Genomic DNA, 7,575 nt, shown 5'->3' on the forward strand with positions numbered 1-7,575 from the left:
AAGTGCTGAGTGTGTTTCTAAGTACTTTAATATTTGATAACTCATTTAATTTTTTTACAACAACCCTAGGAGGTAAAACTGTTGTCATCCCCACTTTAAGAGGAGGAAACGGAGGTATAGAGGCAGTTAAATAACTTTTCCAGGACTTCATAGCTGGTGAGGGGCAAAGACAAAAATCAAAACCCTGAAGAGCTATTTGCAAGGTAGTCTGGGAACAGTAGCAAAGACATGGAGGTGAAAACAATACAAAATATCAGAGGAATTACAAGGAATTCCCATGCATTTGGCATAAAGATAGGCTGCTTCATGGGGAAGGAAGGGAGACAAAATATTGAGGCCTCGGGGCAGGTTGTGTCTTGGTAAAAGGTGCCTTAGTCTTGTCTCCTGAGCTGGGGCATAGTTTCCTTGAGTTCAGGGTCCACATCCAGACCCCATATTACATAGCATCCTGCAGAACATATCCAAGCAGATGGGAGAAAATTGAAATATCTGTTATTGTGTGTGATATAAGACATTTTATAGTGCTTAGCTCATGACTCAATAATATTTTTGGGTTCCCTGACTTAATTCATGGAGTGGTCAGGCCTTTTATATACAGCTCATGCTCTGTTCTGGGCAAAATGGAGTCTCTGCTTTATGTATCACTGGCAGCAAATGTTTCCTTCAGCTGCTGTCTTCAGTCCCACCATCACAAAGCACATGTGAGAGCTGTCTTCCCCGTTCTCAGTGTGAACTCTGGGAGGATAATATAATACCAAGTAAACATAGTTATTGAGATAACTCTGCCACCCTAGGTCATGTGATGCCTCCAAAGACAGATATAAAAAATTCCCCTACAGTTAACATATTGGTGTCCTTCCTACACAAAGGTGATACTAAGCCCTGTGTGATGGGCAAATGATTCTGGAATGACCAAATGTGCATTCAGTTTCTTTCTTTCTTTTTTTTTTTTTTTTTTTTTGAGACGGAGTCTCGCTCTGTCGCCCAGGCTGGAGTGCAGTGGCCGGATCTCAGCTCACTGCAAGCTCCGCCTCCCGGGTTTAGGCCATTCTCTCGCCTCAGCCTCCCGAGTAGCTGGGACTACAGGCACCCGCCATCTCGCCCGGCTAATTTTTTGTATTTTTTTTAGTAGAGACGGGGTTTCACCGTGTTAGCCAGGATGGTCTCGATCTCCTGACCTCGTGATCCGCCCGTCTCGGCCTCCCAAAGTGCTGGGATTACAGGCTTGAGCCACCGCGCCCGGCCTCTTTCTTCTTTTTAAATGTTGAAACAGGAATCACTCAGTCTTCATCCTCTCTCCCTTCCACTTTCCCTGAGATGAGAGAAGAACCATCATCAATGGCAAATGCAGTTGTAGTGAAGTAACACCAAGAGCTGGCTTCACACGCCACAGAGAATGCTGCACCTCTTCCTTGTGGTTTCTGTGGCTCCTCACGCTGAGCAACTTCTGTAGCCACAAATCATATAAATGATCCCTGAAAGTGCAGTGTTTCCATTTCTTACTAATGGAATCGTGCTCTGCTCACCTCCAACTTGACAGTGTTTGGCAGCTTTGTCATGAGCTTCTCATTGCTGAGGCAGGAACTATAGGAATATTAGCCTCAGAAGCAGTGTGGTGAGGGACAAAGAGTCTAAGATGAGGAACCTAATATTGCATCATCGCCTAGTGGCAGGGATGGCAAAATACTGTCATTCCCCACCCTGTGTCCCTGGCAGACATTGCTAATCAATCATGCACTCTTGTCTGCTGAACCTGAGGAGCCTCAGACTCCTCAAAATGGTGGCCCTGAGTCACATCTTAGTTAATTGCACGTGGCTCTTGAAATGAAATGTATTTGTTATCCCCAGCCAAATGATTAAAAAGCCATAGTTTTGGAGTCACACAAATCTGGGCTTAAATTTTGGCTGTGTCATCTGAGTAACTTAGCCTCTCTAAGCTTCTGCTCCCACCATCATCACATCCCTCAGAGAGTGTGTGGGAAGGGCAGCGTGTCTTAAGTTCCTTGAAAAAATGCAGAACCCAGTTCCAATGTCAAATCCAAGGAGTTACTTAGAATCTCTGGACTGCTCCCAGTTTCCTTCCAGGAAAAATTAGGGTTGTGAAAGTTGTCAAAATCAAAATGGAGTCACTAATGTTAAAAAAAGAAAGAAAGAACCCTGACAAATGGAGCTGGGAAAGGTCATGAAGACAGAGTTCTCATACGTGTATGCCTGATAACAAAAACTATCACACAAGACTCTGTAAAAACCATGACTTTGCACAAAGGCCATTGCAACCTTACACAAAAAAGACTTCTGTGAAGACATCTGCCCAGCCACTGTCTGTGCAAGCCCAGACTGGCATCACCCTTGTTATTGGTCTTTGGAGTCAAGGATAATTATGTCAGAACAAATATGTAATCCTTCTCTTTCTTTCTTTAAAAATCTGTCTTCCTTTACTTCCCTGAATATGTACATAGTTTACTATGATATGCATATTCCCAATACAGTGCTCTATTCCTAGATAAATATCTTTTTCTTTTCAAGAGACTCTCTTTGTTATGTTAAGAGAGGAAAAGATTAGGCTGTCTCTGAAGTCAGTCTCTTCCAGCTCATTTGACAGGACTGGGCTGCTTCCCTCTCATGCATTCATTCGATGGCTTTGCCTAAGTGCCACTTCAGCTTGGACAGGCACTGTTCTAGGCTCTGGGGCAGGGGCCCCACCTTCTAGGAGCATATATTCTAGCGGGAAGATAGACAATAAAAAATTTGTCAAATCTGTTTTATGGCACATTACAAGTCAGGCAACATCAGCAGATGGAAGCAACACAGAGAAAAATAAAAGTGGGTGGCTGAAGAGGGGAGCCTGGGCAGATTCCAGGGCTGCTGATTCTGCAGTGAGAAGGAACTAAGTACCCTACAGAGAGACTTGAGGCTGGAGGTTAGCTCTTTGTTCTAGCAAAACACTTGGGAATTATGAGAAGATTCCATTGACTGCCACCCCTGTTCCCACCCTCTCCTTCTGAAAGAAACTTGTGTGGCTGCAGACACAACATAGGCCTATGTGCAGCTTTCTTCCCTGGCTGGGCCTGGAGGCCTCACAGTTCATTTCCTGTTCTTTGGGATGGGGTGAGGAGTGGTCTATCTGGCCTCCACCTATGCAGCCAGGGGCTTCCACTCACTGTTGCTCGGTAGCTTCTGGGCTGGGGAGGAGCAGAGTTCTCTGGGTCCACTCCTTTGCCCCTTTTGTCCTGGCATCTCCAGCATGGGAGTGTGGTGGGTGGCATCTTCACCTGGGAATGGCTAGAGAAAGTCACGAGGGCCATGTGTAATGAACAGGCAGCCCCTGGAGGCCCAAGCAGGAGGTGGCAAGAGTGGCAAATGGAAATGCCCAAGAGGAGAGGCGGGCAGTGGGTGTAGGTGAAGAGCTGGGTGTGGGTGCATACCTTCATTGGGCAGTGAGGCAGGATTGTGGCAGAGCTGACTGTTGGCGTGCAGGATGCCCAGAATTTGAAGGCAGCAGAGAAGTCTGTAGACAATCAGATGAGCATCAGGACAAGAACAGACTGGCATGGACTTCAAGAGCACTGGCCTAGGTGTCAGCACACCCTGAGTTGACATCCAGGCCACCTACAATAGCAAGAAATGTCTAATCACTGTAATGTTACTATTCAGGTAGGGCCTGCCTAGGTGATGACCAGGATGAAGATGCTCAGACCATCATCTTCCTCCAGGATGAGCACCACACAAGCACGTCATGAGGCACCTTAGGCACACGCTTGGCATTGCCACCATTACAGGGATGTCCAGATTGGAGACATAATGGCAGGGGGTAAGGGCCAGCTCCTGAGCAAGAAAGACCATCTGTTGCTTCTACATGCTGAGGGGTCAAGACTGCTGGCACCAAGAAGCACTTTCAGAAATTAAAGGCCCAAGAGACCTCCATTCCCTTAATAAGGTTTTTCTACCACATGGCTCAATTTATAAATTTATAAAACACATCTGTAGACTGGGATGAACTGCTACTGAGCTGATATTTCTGCAGGAATCAAATCTGAAAGTGAGGCAGTGCTGGGCTTTAGACTCTAGCCTGGGCTAGCTCGGAGCAGAATTGGGAAGCAAGGTGTGGTGGATTGAATATGTCCCCCCAAAATTCATGACCACCCAAAACCTCAAATATGACCTTATTTGGAAATAGGGTAGTTGCAGATGTCCTCAGTTAAGGTGAGATTATACTAGATTACAGAGGGACCTAAATCCATTGGTGCCCTTACAAGAAAAGGAGAGGACACATGGGGAAACACACCAGGAGGAAGGCCGCATGACAATGAAGGCAGAGATTGGAGTGATGCAGCTGCAAGCTCAGAAATGCCAAAGATTATTGGAGCCACCAGAAACTAGTGAGAGGCAAGGAGGATTCTTCTCTGGAGGCTCCAGAGGGAGCACAGTCCTTCATTTTGAGTTTCTAGCCTCCAGAACTGTGAGGGGATACGTTGCTGTTGTTTCCAGCCACCCAGTTTGTGGTAATTCATTACTGCATCTCCAGGAACCTAATACATACAAAAAACCATTTTTAAAAAATCTGGCTCTTCAGCTGGGCACAGTGACTCATGTCTGTAATCCCAGCACTTTGGGAGGCTGAGGTAGGACGATCACTTGAGGTCAGAAGTTCAAGATCAGCCTGGCCGACATGGTGAAATCCGTCTCTACTAAAAGTAATTTTAAAAAAATTAGCCGAGTGTGGTGCTATGCGCCTGTAATCCCAGCTACTTGGGAGGCTGAGGGAGGAGAATCCCTTGAACCTGGGAGGCAGAGGCTGCAGTGAGCCAAGATTGCGTCACTGCACTGCAACCTCAGCAACAGAGCAAGACTGTCAAAAAAACAAAACAAAAAAAAAAACAAAAAAAAAACCTCTTCTCTATGAATGAAAGAAAGAAAGAAAGAAAGAGAAAGAAGGGAGGGAGGTAAGGAGGGAGGAAGGAAGGAAGGAGGAAGGAAGGAAGGAAGGAAGGAAGAAGGAAGGAAGGAAGGATCAACCCTAGTTATAGTTACTTCTGGGTTTTTTTTTTTTTTTTCTGTATTCCTCCTCCTGGGTAACCTTGTCACGTGGAGGGTAAGAGCCACACAGCCTGGATTTGACTCCTACTTCTGCAACTCACCAGCTCTGGGGGCTAGCCAAATCTCTCTGAGCCTTTGAGTCCTCATCTCTGTGAGGCATATTCAAGAGTAAGTGAGAGAGCATGAGAAAGCTCAGATATAGGCCTGGACTGGTGTGGGTCCTCAGTGAGTGCTGGCTGCCTTCCCTCCATGGTGAATGCCACACAAGCACGCCATGAGACACACCTGGGCCCCCTCTTGCCAGCCCTAGCATCATGCCAATCACTAGGCATTCCTGAGTGCTGTCTTCTTCAGACAGTATCCTCTGTGTCAGCAAGAAGTTTTTGTCCCCCTAACAACCCACCCATATCTAGTATCTTAGTGCGATGTTCCAAGCCAGCAACATTTTCATCTATCAAGAATTAAGAGCCAGCAAGATGAGATGGAATGGAGAGCAGGATGATCCAGCTATAGAGAGTTGGGCTGTGCTGCCGTGTTGCACAATTCAAGAGGGTCACCGTTTATCATGTATTCATACAAAAGGTTTCCCCTAGAGTTGGGTATTTTGGTGACCCTGAAGTGGCCTTAAAAGTATGGAAGAGTGAGGAGATGGGAGAAGAAAGGAATCTCCTCCTCTTCCTCCTCCTTCTTCTTCTTCTTATTGTTATTCTTCTTCTCATTCTCCTCCTCCTTCTCCTCCTCCTCTTTCTCCTCCTCTTTCTCCTTCTCCTCCTCCTCCTCTTCCTCCTCCCCCTCCTCCTCCCCCTCCTCCTTCTCCTCCTCCTCCTTCTCTTTCTCCTTCTCCTTCTCCTTCTTCAGAGACAGGCTCTCACTCTGTTGCCCAGCCAGGAGTGCAGTGGTACGATCTTGGCTCACTGCAGCCTTGATCTCCTGTGCTTAAGCGATTCTTCAACTTCAGCCTCCCAAGTAGCTAGGACTACAGGTGCATGCCACCACCACACCTGACTAATTTTTGTATTTTTTGTAGGGATGGAGTTTCATCATGTTGCCCAGGCTGGTCTCAAACTTTTAGGCTCAAGTGATCCACCTGCCTCAGCCTCCCAAAGTACTGGGATTACAGGCATGAGCCACTGCACGTGGCCCTTTCTCTTTTTTTGGATAACATAATTACACACTTTGTCATGTCTGGAGAAAGGTATGTGTATTGGGGACTAGGGAATTTGGGGAGGGGAAATGCTCAGATACTGAATCCATTTATATGAAAAAATTTTGCAAGGGAAGAGGTGGGGAAAGAACCTACTCAATCTTAATACTAGAGAGAGAGGGGGAGAAAGGGAGAGAGGGCAGGTGGGAGAGAGAGAGAGAGAGAGAGAAGAAAGTTATGTTTCCCTCTTATGAAATCTCAGTGCAATCACCACAGGGCTGGCTGACAACAGGCCTAGGCCAACAAAGGCAGATTACACAGTACCTCCCTGTAGCAGGCCGGCTGCCGGCAGCTGTCACTAAGCCTTCAGGGGCCTGGCTGCAGGCACCTGCCAGGAAGAACTTTAAAACCCAACAGAAGGGATGGCAGGGAAGCCCAAAAGATGCCATCAAAATGCTAAAACCGCAAATAACCAAAGTGAGGAAGGCAAAGAGAAGGCTCTAGATCCTCATGTGAACTGGTGAAGATCCCGAAGGAGCCCTGCAGAGCTGGAGAGGGGTGTACCTGACAGCAGTCATCAGGAGAGGCCAAAGGAGGACAAAATGTGTGAGAGTTAAAAGAAACCCTTCATCTCATGGAGGTGGGGAGTAGAGTGGTGGTTACTAGAGGTTGGGAGTGGAGAGAAGAGAAGTCGGTTATTGGGTACAAAAGTACAGTTAGATCAGACTAATTAAGTTCTGTAGGCTAAACATGGTGGCTCACGCCTGTAATCCCAGGACTTTGGGAGACCAAGGCAGGAGGATTGCTTGAGCCCTGGAGTTTGAGATCAGCCTGAGCAACATGGTGGAACCCCTGTTTCTACAAAAATTAGCTGGACGTAGTGGTGTGTGCCTGTTACTTGGGAGTCCCAGTTACTTGGGAGGCTGAGGTGGGAGGATCACCTGAGCCTGGGAGGTAGAGGTTGCAGTGAGCTGAGATTGTGCTACTGTACTCCAGCCTGGGTGATTGAGTGGGACTCTGTCTAAAAATAAATAAATAAAATAAAATAAATTTCTAGCTTTGATAGTATAGTAGGGCAACTATAATTAACAAGAATTTATAGTAGATTTCAAAATAGCTAGAAGAGAGGACTTGAAATGTTCCCAACACAAAGAAATGATTTATGTTTGAGGTGATGGATATCCTAATGGCCCTGATTTGATCATTACACATTGTGTTCATGTATGAAAATATCACACGTATCCCATAAATATATACAGATATTGTGGATCAATTTAAAAATACATAAACACTGGAGGAGGTTTGGACCTAGGAACCAGGAAAGGAGGGAAACTAGTGTTAACTGAGAAAAATAAGCACTAACTAGTTCAATTAGGGTTTATAGTTCATATTTA

The 7,575-nt window shown here is 46.2% G+C and overlaps 1 non-coding gene across 1 annotated transcript; it reads right to left on the bottom strand.

Moving 5' to 3' along the window:
- Nucleotides 1–1,275: 1,275 nt before the first annotated feature.
- On the bottom strand, nt 1,276–1,491 carry LOC117076913. The gene has a single exon (XR_004434533.1). It is a non-coding gene; the product is annotated as a small nucleolar RNA U3 (small nucleolar RNA).
- Between the last annotated feature and the right edge of the window lie 6,084 nt (nt 1,492–7,575).

The sequence above is a fragment of the Trachypithecus francoisi genome, unplaced genomic scaffold, assembly GCF_009764315.1.
Source record: "Trachypithecus francoisi isolate TF-2019V2 unplaced genomic scaffold, Tfra_2.0 Lachesis_group5, whole genome shotgun sequence".
NCBI lineage: Eukaryota > Metazoa > Chordata > Mammalia > Primates > Cercopithecidae > Trachypithecus > Trachypithecus francoisi.